This window comes from Chrysemys picta, unplaced genomic scaffold (assembly GCF_011386835.1).
Source record: "Chrysemys picta bellii isolate R12L10 unplaced genomic scaffold, ASM1138683v2 scaf41, whole genome shotgun sequence".
In the NCBI taxonomy this organism is placed as follows: Eukaryota; Metazoa; Chordata; order Testudines; family Emydidae; genus Chrysemys; species Chrysemys picta.
The window spans coordinates 236,506-250,274 of record NW_027052748.1 but is presented as its reverse complement, the minus strand read 5'-3'; the positions used below and the strand labels follow the sequence as shown (position 1 = coordinate 250,274).

General features: G+C 55.0%; 1 long non-coding RNA gene across 1 annotated transcript; it reads right to left on the bottom strand.

The window, feature by feature from the left end:
• Window positions 1-4,208: 4,208 nt before the first annotated feature.
• Window positions 4,209-11,039, bottom strand: LOC135977842 (uncharacterized). The gene is made up of 2 exons (XR_010595286.1): window positions 10,035-11,039; window positions 4,209-6,630 (listed from the first exon to the last, which is right to left on the bottom strand). It is a non-coding gene; the product is annotated as an uncharacterized LOC135977842 (long non-coding RNA).
• Between the last annotated feature and the right edge of the window lie 2,730 nt (window positions 11,040-13,769).

Here is a 13,769-nt window from a genome sequence, read left to right as displayed (position 1 = left end):
GAAACAAAAACAACCCACCCCACCCCCAGCAACCAAACTCCCCCCCCCCAAAAAAAATCCCCACCATCCCAAGATTGGCCGCCCCTTACCAGGTATCGCCCCAAGCACGTGCTTGGTCGGCTGGTGCCTGGAGCCGGCCCTGCTTTCAGGGGCTGAGTGCGAGTCCCGGGCTTTGGGCACCAACAGGAGGAGCTGCCGTGATAGTGGGAGAAGCTCCTTTGACGCCGTGATGTTCAGGGCTGGGCCTGCGGGCAGAGCTCTGTGCGAGAGCCCCGGGGCTGAGGGCACAGACCTGCCCTGCTCTCCCCGCGTGTCTGACCCCATAGCAGAGAGGGTGCCAGGGCAGGGCACGGGGGACCTCAGCAGAGGAGAGGGCGGCGGGAGGCAGAGGAGTGTTGCTGCTGGGTGCAGACAGTACCAGGCAGTGGCTGGCAGTTCCCCTGCCTTACGGGGAGGAGAGGGGAAGTGGAGTCTCCATCGGGGCAGCCAGCAGGAGCCGGGCATTACAGGCTGACTTTTCTACCTGGGATGATCACACCCGTTGGCCGGGGAGTCAAAAGCCGGATGTAAAAACATGCTCTGATTTGTTTTCTTTTTAGAAGAAGGAACCCACCAGCCTCACTGTTCCTTCTCCCCCCTCTGGTGAATACTGGGTCAGCCGCACGGACAAGCCAGTCTGCTGCCTTGCTTCAGGGCTCAGTTTCTTCTTCAGCTGAGGAGAAAGGAACCATGGAACAGCAACGTAACGTCACAGTCCCGTTCCCCACCTGTCCTGTGGGGTCTTCTGGCCTTTAGAGCTACTGGTCAGGGCCTCCCCCAGTCTGCGGGGGGCCACAGGGCCTGCTGGCCTCCTCGCAGCCTCTGCTGAGGCTACAGGAGAGAGGCCTCTTCAGTTTGCAGAAAGAAAGAAATCTCTGGGGTGAGCACACAGCAGATGTCTGTTTTCCCAGGGCCAGATGCTGCCACCTTGTCACTGGAAGGGCCCGTGTGAGCTCTGACCACAGATGAGGGAGGACGCCCAGCCTGGCTAGACAGATTCCTTCCTGGCATGGCTGGGGACAGAAGCCTGCAGCCACAGCTCACACTGCAGGAAACAACCTGCAGAGGCCTTTCATCTCCCCAGGGTCAGACGTCACCACTAGGAGAATGTGAGCGCCGGAGCACTGGGGGAGCTGGGCTGAGATGGCATCCCAGGGCACAAACACCTGTGTCAAGTCCATTCGGATTCCACGCTCAGCAGAGATGGAGGGAGCTATGCCGTCAGGAGAGGCGCTGGTCAGAATTTGCCAGTGGAACTGTTTTTCCATCAGAAATTGCCAGCTTGTCAAAATCCAAACCTTTCGTGGGAACACGTCGATTTGGACAAACCTTCAGACAGAAAGCAGGCAGGTTTCGCACGGAAAGCTGCTTGGCTCCCTGCCAGCTCGCCCGCCTGCCCACCTGCTTGACAGGCTGATGGGGGGCCTGGGCTTCCAGGCTGCTGAGAGAAGCCCTGGCTCCCAAGATCCCAGGGTCCCCGAAACCCTCTCCTCGCAGGGGCAATGTTCTGGTTACTGCACAGCTCTAGGAGGAGGGGAGGTATCCGATGCCACACAAGCCACCAATCCTCCCTGCCAAGGTCCCAGTAACTACGACAGCCTGTGAGAATATCCTAACCTTTAGGGCACTTTCCCTGCCAGGGTGCGAAAGGGTGCGAGCTGGACCCATCCCTGCCACCAGAGTCCAGCACTGCAGAGAAAGCCAAGTGTGGACTAAACTAAGCCCCTGGTTAACCCTTTCCCAGAGGAATCCAGAAGCCACTGATAATTGCAGGCTACATGGTGACCTCTCTCTCAGGTCACTCCCCCATCCTGGAATAGGGGTCGGTGAGTCCTGGACGAACGCCGTTCAGCTGGGAACATGCTCCCCCTCCCCGTGCCGAGGACTGCATGAGATGGGTGTAGTGGGCACTCCCGATAAAGGGGACAGTGTGACAGCTGCCTTTCAAATAGGCCCCAGGCATGGGGGGGCCACAGCACCCAATTCCTCTGCCCCCCCAACTTTCTTCGCTGCTTTAACGTACAACCACAACCTGCTCCGCTGACACCTCTGACTCTTGAAAGCCCTAACGCTCCAGGGGAGCAGGCCGTGCCCTGCCCTGCCCTGGCTGCCCCGGGTGTTACCTCGGAGGGAATCGTTCCAGATTCCAATGGGTGGCAGGTCCAGGGAAGAGCCTTATCTGGGGGGAGACTGTACCAGACCCGCCCGACCCAGGCAGGCTCCCAGGTACTCTCTGCTCGGGGCTGATAAGGCTCCTTAGCAGTTTCTCTCCAAACAAATTCCAGTTCAAGACACCTGAGAGCTCCACAGCAGGGCAGCATCCCCAGAGCGCAGCAGGGTGGGGGTTAGGGGGAGCAGTCGGTAGCAGCACCTGCCCCTCGTACGGCAGGAGCGAGAAGTGCCAGCCTCTCTGCACAGAGCAGCAGCGTTCAGCCTGCGCCAGACGTGCTGCGGTGATGGGTAAGAGCGGGCTCGGAGAGCCAGAGGGTCTGTGGGGCAGCGCTGGGCCCTTCTGCTCTGCACTAGGGCTGGGTGGGCGAGTTCAGCTGGGATTGGAACCCACCAGCACTTGTGGGTGCGAATGTGGGGCTGGAACGCAACGTGGGGCGCTCCCACCTCGCCCGGGGGCGACTAGGGGGAAGGGCAGAGAGACACCTGGGCTGAGACCCCAGCTCCAGGGAGACAGTCACCCCTGCCCAGCCGGGTTAAATTGCCCAGCTGTGTGACAGCCCCCCCATCCCCGAGGGGTTTCCCCCCCCGGTATGTCACAGCAGGGTAATGTGCGTATTGAACGGCAGGGGTTGCCAGAGACTGGCTGGGAGAGGCCTTTGGAGATGGAGGAAGCAGCACTAAGGTACATGCCAACCTCCCTACAGAGGAGGGGCCGTGCCCCGCAGGTGTGGGGCAGGGAGCTGGGACACTGCGCGGTGGGTCATTGTCTGGCCCAGGCCCTTCCTAGCCGGAGGCCGAGGCCTAGGCATTTCCTTCAGGTCACCTTCTGCTGCAGCTTGACCACGGGCCCCCATAGCCACTAGCCCAGCCAGGGATCCCAAGTGGGGATTGTCACGGCTGGCTCCTCCCTGCCGCCAGCAGCTCTTCACTGCCAGGGAATTCCTGAAATCCTGTGTGCCCCTCCCCCACCCACCTCCTGGGATTGTGAGTGCCCCCCCTGGACACCCCCCCCGAGCTCTGAGTGCCCCTGGCCAGTCCCTCCCCTCAGCTCCCCCCACTTCCTGGGGCTCTGAGTGCCCTCAGCCAGTCCCCCTCCCAGACCCCGGGGCTGAGTGACCTTGGCCAACCCCCGTCCCTTCAGGAGGAACTCCCAGTACCCACCCAGCCCCCACACCTCAGGGTTCCCCTCCCTGCGGCTCTGTGGCCATACCCCCACCAGGGCCGGCTTTAGGCCAATTCAACCAATTCCCCTGAATCGGGCCCTGGGCCCAAGCCCCGGTACGGTGTACCGGCAAGAGGCGGTGCGCTGTACCACGGTGGCCCGGCTTCCCCAGGGGGCAATTTAAAGGACCTAGGGCTCCCAGCAGGGGCCGGAGCCCCAGGCCATTTAAATTGCCACCAGACCCCCACTGCTGGAGCCCTGGGGTAGGGCTGCGGGGCTCTGGGGGCTATTTAAAAAGTCCAGGGCTCCCGCTGCCTCTACCGTCCCGGCCCTTTAAATAGCCACTGGAGCCCCGCTGCTTCCCCAGGGCTCCCGCGGCTATTTAAAGGGCCCGGCCGGTAGAAGCAGGGGAGCCCTGAGCCCTTTAAATAGCCCCCAGAGCACTGGGATAGCGGGGGGCTTGGGGGCTATTTAAAGGGCCGGGGCTCCAGCTGCCTCTGCTGCACCCCGTCCCCGCACCCCCTGCCCTGCCTGCAGCCAGCCCCGTCTCCAGCCAGCCCTGCACCCCCTGTCCGCAGCCAGCCCCTGCTGTACCCCTGCCCTACCTCCAGCCCCACCCCCCTGTTCTGCCCGCACCAGCCCCGCCCCCCTGCACTGCCTGCAGCCAGCCCTGCACCCCCTGCCCACAGCCAGCCTCTGCCGCACCCCCTGCCCTGTCTCCAGGCAACCCCTGGTCACCCTAGCACACCCCCAGGGAGTGGCGGGTGTTAGCCAAATGGGCTCGTTTCCCCCCTGGAGCTGCCCAATTACCCCAAGGAGGCACGGGAGTCTAGAAGACGGCTTCAAGTTCTTTATTGATCAGTCAGCTGAGCGGGTGTCCCCCTCGACTCATGCCAGAGGGAGGAACACACCTTACAAGCACAACTGGGCTTCTTTTATACAGAGAGACAAACAACTTAGCGTGTCTAAATTCTGCTAACCTATGCATTGTTTAAATTCAGTTCTAGTAGTAATCAGGATACATTTGTTTAGCTTCCCGTCCTTCACATTCCTTTCCCAGGGTCCGTCCAACCCCCTCCCCTTTTCCATATATCTTCTATACATCCTGTATACGTGCAGCTTCATGCATGGGAAACGACAGTGAGAACTGAGATAAGCATGTTTACTGGGATAACAAGCAGAAGCCGAGATAAACATGTTTTTCGGTTTTTGGGCCTAACAAGATTCCCCCCTAAAAAGCATTTTGAGAGCCTTATGGCCCCCAATCCTCAGCCTTCACCGGCTGGTATAGGGCCATCATTTGTTGGTGTATAATTTGATTAGCCATTCGTCGGACTAATGCAACTACACAGGGAGCAAAGCAAGCTAGGGTTAATAGGGTTGTAATAAAAAGTACAAAGAGAAGAAGGCCTTCTCGGAGCCATTCCAGTTGCGGTAACCAGGACGTGAACCAGTCCATATTCCACCCACCCCATGTTTGGACCGGGACATGGGCTAGCTTCCTCATTTCTTTTGTTAGCTGTTTTACCGCCTTTTCATTATCATCTATTTGTAAACAGCAATTAGATTAGTTTAATTTTGCACAGATTCCCCCTTCTTCTGCCAGCAAATAATCAAGAACTAGATGGTGCTGGTTGAGCACATTCCTCATCTGAGTGGACTGATCGGCCAAAAGATCAAGAGCTGCAGCCGTCTGATTAGTTATTATTTCTAAAATGGCTTGCAGCCTAATTATCCGATTCAAGTTGTAAATGGGCTCCCTTGCTCCTGAGATCCACTCATTAGGATTCCATGTAGCTGGACCATAATGTTTTATAATTTTCTCAGGGGGCCACTCCTGAGCCCCCCATGTTTGGGAGCTTCCGGCGGTCAGGGTGGAATCCATGAACCGCCTTTTTTTAATTAAATCATCATACACCTTAATTCCCAATTTATTTCCCTGCATCTGGGGTAATAGAAAGAACAAGGGTCTTATATATCCAACATAACATATCCCAGACCAATTTGGAGGCAATCTTCAGTAGGCATAGGACCCGCAGATCCAATAATGGCCCTTTAGAGCCCAGGTTCCATTAGCAAAGGGGCCATTCCAGGTTTCCTCATTCTCATCGTCCTTTAGATGGTCAAAATATAAAGGATTACCTGGCCCTAAAGGTCCCCCCACCATTCCATCAGCTGAACTGCAATAATCACATCTCCACGCCCCAGCTCCTGCTTTCCAGACTCAATCGCAGCCCCATTTTGGCTGATTGGTGCTAGACCAGAATTGTTTAAAACCCCATACTCGAGTTCCATTCTGATTCTGCCATGCCCATTTGAAACCACTGTACCATGTGGTCCTTGCTAGTGGTATTGTCTACCTGGCAACTTGTGAATAGGGCGTCAAAGAACCCATCCTGTCCTACCGCCCTGCAACCTTCGGCCGTAGGGTAGTATTGTTTGGAGCATTTTACCCAACTATTATTGGTGAGCCTCACATGGGTCTGGTTCCATTGCCCCTGATATTTAGAGCAGTCATACAGATGACAATAAGGGTCCCAGCAATCAAACCCTGGGGATAGAGTCCAATCACACTTGCTTTCTCCCAAGTACACTCCCCACCTTGTCCGATTAAGGCAGAGAATACCCATTCCAGAAGAATACAGTCGCCAGGGGCTACTATCCTCAGTCCAAACCCCCGTTCCATCGTGGATTATACTCAAATTGCTGAGCCACCATTTGGGCTGTACCGGCTGGGCTACCCAAGGCCATTCATTTAACTCCCCTGGGCCTCCGCACACCCAACAGTTACTGAGGTTAGTGGATTTTGCTATTGTCTCCCCCAGCTGTAAAAACCTATTTTCCCAACCATAATAGTGGTGGAAGCACATAAACAAAGATATTAACAATAATTTCATTATCTTTTTCTAAACAGTCCCTTTAGTCCGTCCAAGTACTGATACTCCCAGGTGGAGTCTTCACCTGTGCCACCCCGGGCGTCCGGAGCCGGGGCGGGCAGAGGGCTGGTGTCCTCTTCCGCTAGTTCAGTCTCCGGGTTAGGGTTCAGAAACCGCCTTACCCGCGTATAGTGTGTCCATTTGTCACTCCCAAGAACTTTGACTGCAGCTTGGCTGATGAGCGAGACAGTGTGCGGGCCGTCCCACCGTGGTGTAAGGGGGTCACGCTTCCACTTCTTGACGAGGACCTGATCACCGATCTGGAATGGGTACACGGGCTAGTCCAAGGAAAGGGCCTGAAAGGGCACCGCGTCGATGCAGCTGTAACAAAACAGATTGCAACCCAGAGACCTGTTTCCATAAGGAGTCCTTCCCCATTTCCCAGTTTACATCCTCCCGGAACCCCGGGATAATGGTGAAAGCTTAAGACCCTTACGTGGGGCCCTTCGAATGCGGGTAAGGGCGAGTGGTAACGCATCAAGCCACTTTAAACTAGACTCTGTGCCTAGTTTAGTGAGGGTATCCTTGAGAGTTCTATTCATTCTTTCCACCTGTCCCGTGCTTTGCGGCCTCCAGGGTGTATGCAACTTCCATTGTATACCGAGTGCCTGGGACACCTGTTGCAAGACTTCAATACAGTCATGAGTGGGGCTGGTCTCATAGGAAACCCAAGGGTCAGGCAATAGGGTAGCTAGGTTGAGGGAGCTAACTGTCCTAAAGGTTAAGTTAGGGGCTAGCAAGGGCCCTACCTCATATCTGGTATGTCGACTGGGATTTAGATGCTTTTCCCCAGCGCCTGTCCCCAGTATTTGAGGCATCCCGTGGGGAACCACAACCTCAGTGTCCCCCCCCCAGGGTAAACTTTTCAGCCTCCTGTACAAGGAGAGCGGTTGCTGCAACGGCCCATAAACAGGCAGGCCACCCCTTGGCGACAGGGTCCAAGACCTTCGAATAGTATCCAATGGGTCGCCAGGTTGGCCCTGACCTTTGGCACAGGACTCCAGCTGCCACCCCTCCTCTTTCAGGAACGTATAGGGTGAATGGTTTCCGGGAGTCTGTGAGGGCTAAAGCGGGAGGCTGAACCAAGCCTTCTTTAAGCTCTCGAAATGCTTTTTCCATTTCCCTGGTCCATTTCTAGTGGAGTAGACCTTCTTTAGTCAAAGACTCATATAGTGGTCTGGCTTTTCCCCCATAGTCAGGGATCCAGAGTCGACAGAAGCCAGTCAATCCCAGAAAAGCCCTTAATTCTCGGGGGTGCCGGGGTTAAGGGCTGTTAAGTATAACCTGGATTCTTTTTTTCTTTTTTTTTTACCCAAACTGCGACTCCCTTGGCAGAGGTGGTATCCAAGGAAGGTGACCTGCTGCTCAACCAACTGAGCTTTTTCCTTTGATACTTTATATCCCTGTACCCCAAGGTGATTGAGGAGCTCTACAGTTTGCTCCTTGCAGACTGTCTCTGTTTCAGTACTCAAGAGCAGATCATCGCAGCACTGAACTATGTTACATGAAGGGTGTTTAGCCAGGAATGGGGTGAGGTCCCTTTTTAACTGGCTGCCAAAAATCTCGGGTGCACAGGTAAGTCCTTGTGGGACAACGGTCCAAAGTTATTGAGCTTTGTAGTGGGTATCTGGGTCCTCCCACTCAAAGGCAAACAGTCTCTGCTATTAACTTGTTAATTTGTCTTAGGTCCTGGACCAACCGATACTGCCCATTAGGCTTAGGCACCCCCATTATTGGAGTATTGTATGGGGACGTGTCTTCCTTTAACCACCCGCACTGCAAAAACTTTTGAATCAGGGGTTTTAACCCGATCCGAGTGGTTAGCTTAAGGGGGTATTGTCGAATTCGGACTGGGCTGCTTCCCTCCTTAAGGGAAATATGCACTGGTGTAGCATTCCTGGCTCGGGCCACGCCTCCTTCCTTTGCCCAGACCTTGGGATTTACACACACACACACACACACACACACACACCCCAACTGGCTTCCATCACTTCCCTTACATTCCAGGGAGTGATCTCTAGCATTTATGAGAGCCATCTGGTAATTAGAGGCTTGTTGCTTAGGGATTCTGACTTCCATTGTCCCGTTATCGAATGAGATCTCCGCCTGTAATTTAGTGAGGATATCTCGTCCGAGCAGCGCTATGGGGCAGGAGGGACTGCAAACAAACTGATGGGAAATTTGACGGTCCCCTATTTTTACTAGGAGAGGCAAAGTTTTTTCCAAAGCTGTAGTTTGTCCCTCTATCCCCTGGACTATGGCACGTCCCCGAGCTCTATCTCGGGGAGCCTTATTAAGGGGGAGCAAACTAAGAGTGGCCCCAGTATCAATAAGGGCTTCAATTGGGCGGCCCTCCACTTTAATTTTTACTGTGGGATCCAGGCTGGCAGCTTGTGCTGTGAGGAGGGGCCGCTGGGTTCCCCGACCCCCCTATGGGGAAGACTCCTCCCCTGAACGTCCTGTACTGTTGTAGAGGATAGGAAGGGACGGGGTTTTATCTTTACGTTCCTTTCCCATGGCGTGTCACCGGGGGCATTCATTCTTCCAGTGCCCCTCTTTCCTACAGATAGCGCACTGATTTCGACCCAGGCAGGGGCCCCGCCCCTTCCCCGGTGGCCCTGGCCGTCCCTTAACTTTGTCCCCCCTTTCTTCATATCCTTTCCTTTGGGCCATGGCTAAAACATGGGCCCCTTTCTTCCGAGAATGGGGGATTCTGTTACTTCCAATTATATAGATCACTAGTGGTAAAGGGAACATATACCATAGTGAGATTACCCTCAAGGGCAGAGGGAATCACAGCCCGCAGACAAAATTTCTTAACAGGGAAACAGGGTTTCCTAACAGGGGCACGGGCCATTAAGGTTTTAATAGTTTGTGATCTACATTTTTGCAACCATGGGGGATGATTGGCCACAAGGTCCTGCCAAATATCTATATAGGGATATTGGTCCCAATGCCCATCCCAGGTCACAATGCTATGTACTGCTTGTACAACCCCTGGTTTGAGCGTCCCTCCCTTGGGCCATTCCACCCCGAATGTCATCCATTCAAGAGTACAGAATTTTACAAGCTTGTCTTTACATAATACAATTCCATAATTAGCCTGGCGTCTAAACGCCTTCCAGTTATCCAGCATACATCCCAGGGGTGTCCAGGAGAAGGTGCTTTGTCCGGACCCCATTATGCTTTACCCAGAGTTTTCTGAGACAGAGGTATCAAGAGGGGGAAGAGGTATAGATCTAGTTCTAACTCAGATATCCGCTGGGTCATGAGGTTCGGCTGACCCCCCTTGCAATCAAGATATCCTGGTCACCGGGTTTCCCCTCGCAGGAGTCTTGGGGCGGCTGAAGTCAGCTTAAGCCTCAGACCTGTCAGCGGCACTCATTCATCTTTCACACAGATCCTTTAATCAGTTACAATCTCGGTTTCCAACACACCATTAAGAGGAGAAACAAGATTACCCCTCCCAGAAACAAGAGTAATCCCTGAGGTTGCTCCAAGTCCCAATAATTGTTAAAAACGGCTCATGGACTTGTGGAGTTAGTTACGTTACTCATTGGCCGTTATTTGCTTACCCTTTAACCAAAAACACAACAACAAGACATTTACAAAGCTACAATAATGTTAACATACCTTCCCGTATACAGGCTGCCTAGGGGATTTCCACTGTCCAACCCACACCTCGGGGGCGTTATTCCTCAAACCCAGGAGGTAAACGCACTTACCGCCCGAAGTGGCCGCGTCCGGCAGTCAGACTTCCCCTCCTTCTGAAGCCGTCTTGCTTCCATGTCCTTCAGAGTTCTCTTCAGAGAGGACGCAGCCGCCCCGGCCGATTGTGACGATCCAAGGCCCGAGCAAAGCAACAGCTCGAGGTGGCCACTCCTCGGAATCGCCCTCGGCCGTCGGTCAGTGCCCTCTACAGGGAGAGAAGTCCCTTCGTGGTCGCCATTTGTTAGCCAAATGGGCTCGTTTCCCCCCTGGAGCTGCCCAATTACCCCAAGGAGGCACGGGAGTCTAGAAGACGGCTTCAAGTTCTTTATTGATCAGTCAGCTGAGCGGGTGTCCCCCTCGACTCATGCCAGAGGGAGGAACACACCTTACAAGCACAACTGGGCTTCTTTTATACAGAGAGACAAACAACTTAGCATGTCTAAATTCTGCTAACCTATGCATTGTTTAAATTCAGTTCTAGTAGTAATCAGGATACATTTGTTTAGCTTCCCGTCCTTCACATTCCTTTCCCAGGGTCCGTCCAACCCCCTCCCCTTTTCCATATATCTTCTATACATCCTGTATACGTGCAGCTTCATGCATGGGAAACGACAGTGAGAACTGAGATAAGCATGTTTACTGGGATAACAAGCAGAAGCCGAGATAAACATGTTTTTCGGTTTTTGGGCCTAACACGGGGACCCACACACGTGAAACGGAGCTCATTAATAACCGATCAACAGCATATATGATGCAATGTACATAATATATAATTTTATTATTTATATAGTTATAGAAAGTAAATAATACATGGAAGAAATGAAAGGCTTTTTTTCACATTATTTTTTTTGTTAGTCATCCCTGCTGGGGCCCCGCCAAAAATGTTGGAATTGGGCCCCGCCCTTCCTAAAGCCGGCCCTGCTGGAGAGAACAGGAGGATTCAGTCAGCAGGGGCTGCCGATCCGTCCCATTCACCAGGGCTGCCATCCTGCGGCTTCCGCATTAGTGGCTGGGGTGACTTGGGGAAAGGTCTCAACCTCCCCACATCCCACTTCACTGCTGCCAGAATCCCTCCTGCCCCCCCCCCCCACTACAGTCCCCTCCCTACCCAACCTGGGTGGGGCTGGAGGAGAGGGGTCTGAGAACTTGAGCTGTGGATTGGAGGTGGAACAGCTGTCAGGGGCACTGAGGGGGACGTGGCAGGAGCTCCCCGTACAAGGAGGGGGGTTGCCACTGGAGGTCACTAGGAAGGACAACAAGACTCCATCCTGGGGGTCAAGAGGGGGAATTCATCCCTCAGAGGTGGGCAGGGGCTGGGTGGAAATGCTGCTGGTTCCAGGGGCCGTTAATCCCCCTGATTCCTCGGAGGCGTCTGAGTCTCAGACAGGTTCTCGTTCCCTTGCAGCAGGAGGACGTCACGGCCAATGTGATGCGCCAGCTCCGTATCATGCCGCACTTGCGCGAGGTGCCCGAGGCGCTGCAGGGCCTGTGCCTCTGAGGCCACCAGCAACTCCCGCTCCCTGCTGCAGGTACTGCTCTGGCTCTCTGTAAATGGGGAGCTAGTGGAAGGGGAAATGGAGCCCCCTGGCACTCACAGAAACCCTCTCCCCTCTCTGTGGAGCAGGGTCCTTTCCTCTGCCCCCAAATTCCTTCATCTGGGACAGGAGCTCTTTCCCTCACACCCATTCCCCTCCCCCCTTTCCTTGATCTACCCCCATCCCATTCCCCCTGCGCCCAGGCAGAGCTCTGCCTGCCCCATATGGTGCAGAAAGGCCGTTTTGTCAGGGCCCCACCCCTAGCCCTACTGAAGCTCGGAAAGCTCCACTTTTGAGGAGGTGGGGGTGGGACAGAGGCTCAGGGCTAGCTTCATCTCCTGTCCTTTATTCTCCCCTTGGCCCTTCTATGGGGTCTCTGGGTGTGAAATGAATCGGAGCCTCATTCCCAGCTGTCTTCCAGGCCCTGGGATCTGGCACAGCCTCCCAGACGGGCACAGCCTGCAGCTTAGCCCCGTCAGGGAGCAGTGGGGACAGGTCACCTCGTCCCATCCAAGCAAGCAATGCTGGGGGTCAGAGAGGCTTAGATGGGAGACCCTGCTCTCTCATGGAGGTAGGAGCCATTTACTCCTTGGGGCGTGTGGGTCTCTTGGGGGAGAAATGGGATCCTCGATGCACAGCCTGGCTGAGAGCTTCCCCTGTCCCTGGCTCCCAACTCTGGGAGAGAGACGCCTCCATCATCGTGCCACCCTGGTTTTGTTCCTAAGAAGAGGCTCCCCAGAGACGTCCCGAACCTGGACTCCTGAGAGCGTTTCCAGTAGGAGGCTCCGGCCCCTCGGGCATAAAGAGAGCATCAGGTAGTCTCGTTCACATGGCATCTCCGGTCTCCAGCCCCACTTCCCGCAGCAGGGCAAACGAAGCCATCAGCTCCCAGAATCCCAACTCTTTGACCCCCTTCCGCTCAGCAGTGGGGTTTCTCCAGCTCCCTCACCACACCTGTCAGCCTCTGATGATGAAGGGCCTGAATGTCAGAGTCACCAGAACGAGCAAACTCCAGTTCCAGGCAGAGGAGCCTGTGCGTACTCAGCCCCTCTGGACTCCAGGTGTGAAATGGGGAGCAAGGACCCCAGCCCAGTAACAGGAGGAGTGGGCAGACCAGGCCTGTAACAGGGTGCTTTCCCCTGGGCTGCACAGCCTGGGGCTTAGCCAAGCTGATTACAGAATGAGCCCGAACTGAGAGGCACCATATCCGCCCCCGTAAAGAGCCAGACTTCAGTGGTGATACAGCCCAGCTGGGGTAGCAACAGGATTGAGAATGAGGTAGGAAGTTCAGAGCAGCAAGGAAAGCCTGGAGGGGAACTTGAGAAGAGAGGTTGGAAAAGTGCAGCAAAGAGAAAGGTGCAGACCTAGCTGTTGGGTCCAGGGCCCTGAGCTGCTATCAATGTCAGGGTGGGACTGGGTTCCCCTACCGGCCCCAGAGGAGGCGGCGTACACGCACCTGGAGAGGGTTCCCAAGCCCAGCAAGGGGGCTACAGGCTGAGCAAGTGCCCCAGCGATGGCAGAAGGACTTCTGTCTGTGGAAAGACCTCTTTGGACTTTTAGTGTGAGGCAAGCTGGGCCCCAGAGGGGTGGACTAAAGGTGGTGACCTGGCCGGAGTTACCAGGCAGAGAAACTGCCGTGGTGCTGGAGCGACTATGGATGGGGGACGCTAGCCCCGCGAGAGGGCTGTGATGCCATGCCTGGCCGCCGGGGGGCACCTAACGATGAGTAGATTCATTTATGATTGGCATAGTTGGCAGGATTGAGTTCCCCCTGTGATCCGTGAGGGAAGTCTTGGTTGCTGAAGGAATCATAGAATATCAGGGTTGGAAGGGACCTTCAGAGGTCATCTAGTCCAACCCCCTGCTCAAAGCAGGACCAATCCCCAGACAGTTTTTTGCCGCGATCCCTAAATGGCCCCCTCAAGGATTGAGCTCACAACCCCGGGTTTAGCAGGCCAATGCTCAAACCACTGAGCTATCCCTCCCCCAAGCAGGTGTATCAAGGGACCAAGCTGGTCGCTGGATTTCCCACTTCAGTTCCAGGGACTGGCTAAGCAGATCTAGGGGTTTCTCCAGCAGCTCCTAGAAAACCAACAGACGCAGAAGGAAGTGCAGGTGGAGCTACAGACGCAGCAGCAGCAATACCTGTGAGAGATCCTGCAAAGGGAAATCAACCCAGGGTCTGCTATGCCCATGGACAAAAAGAGCAGAGAA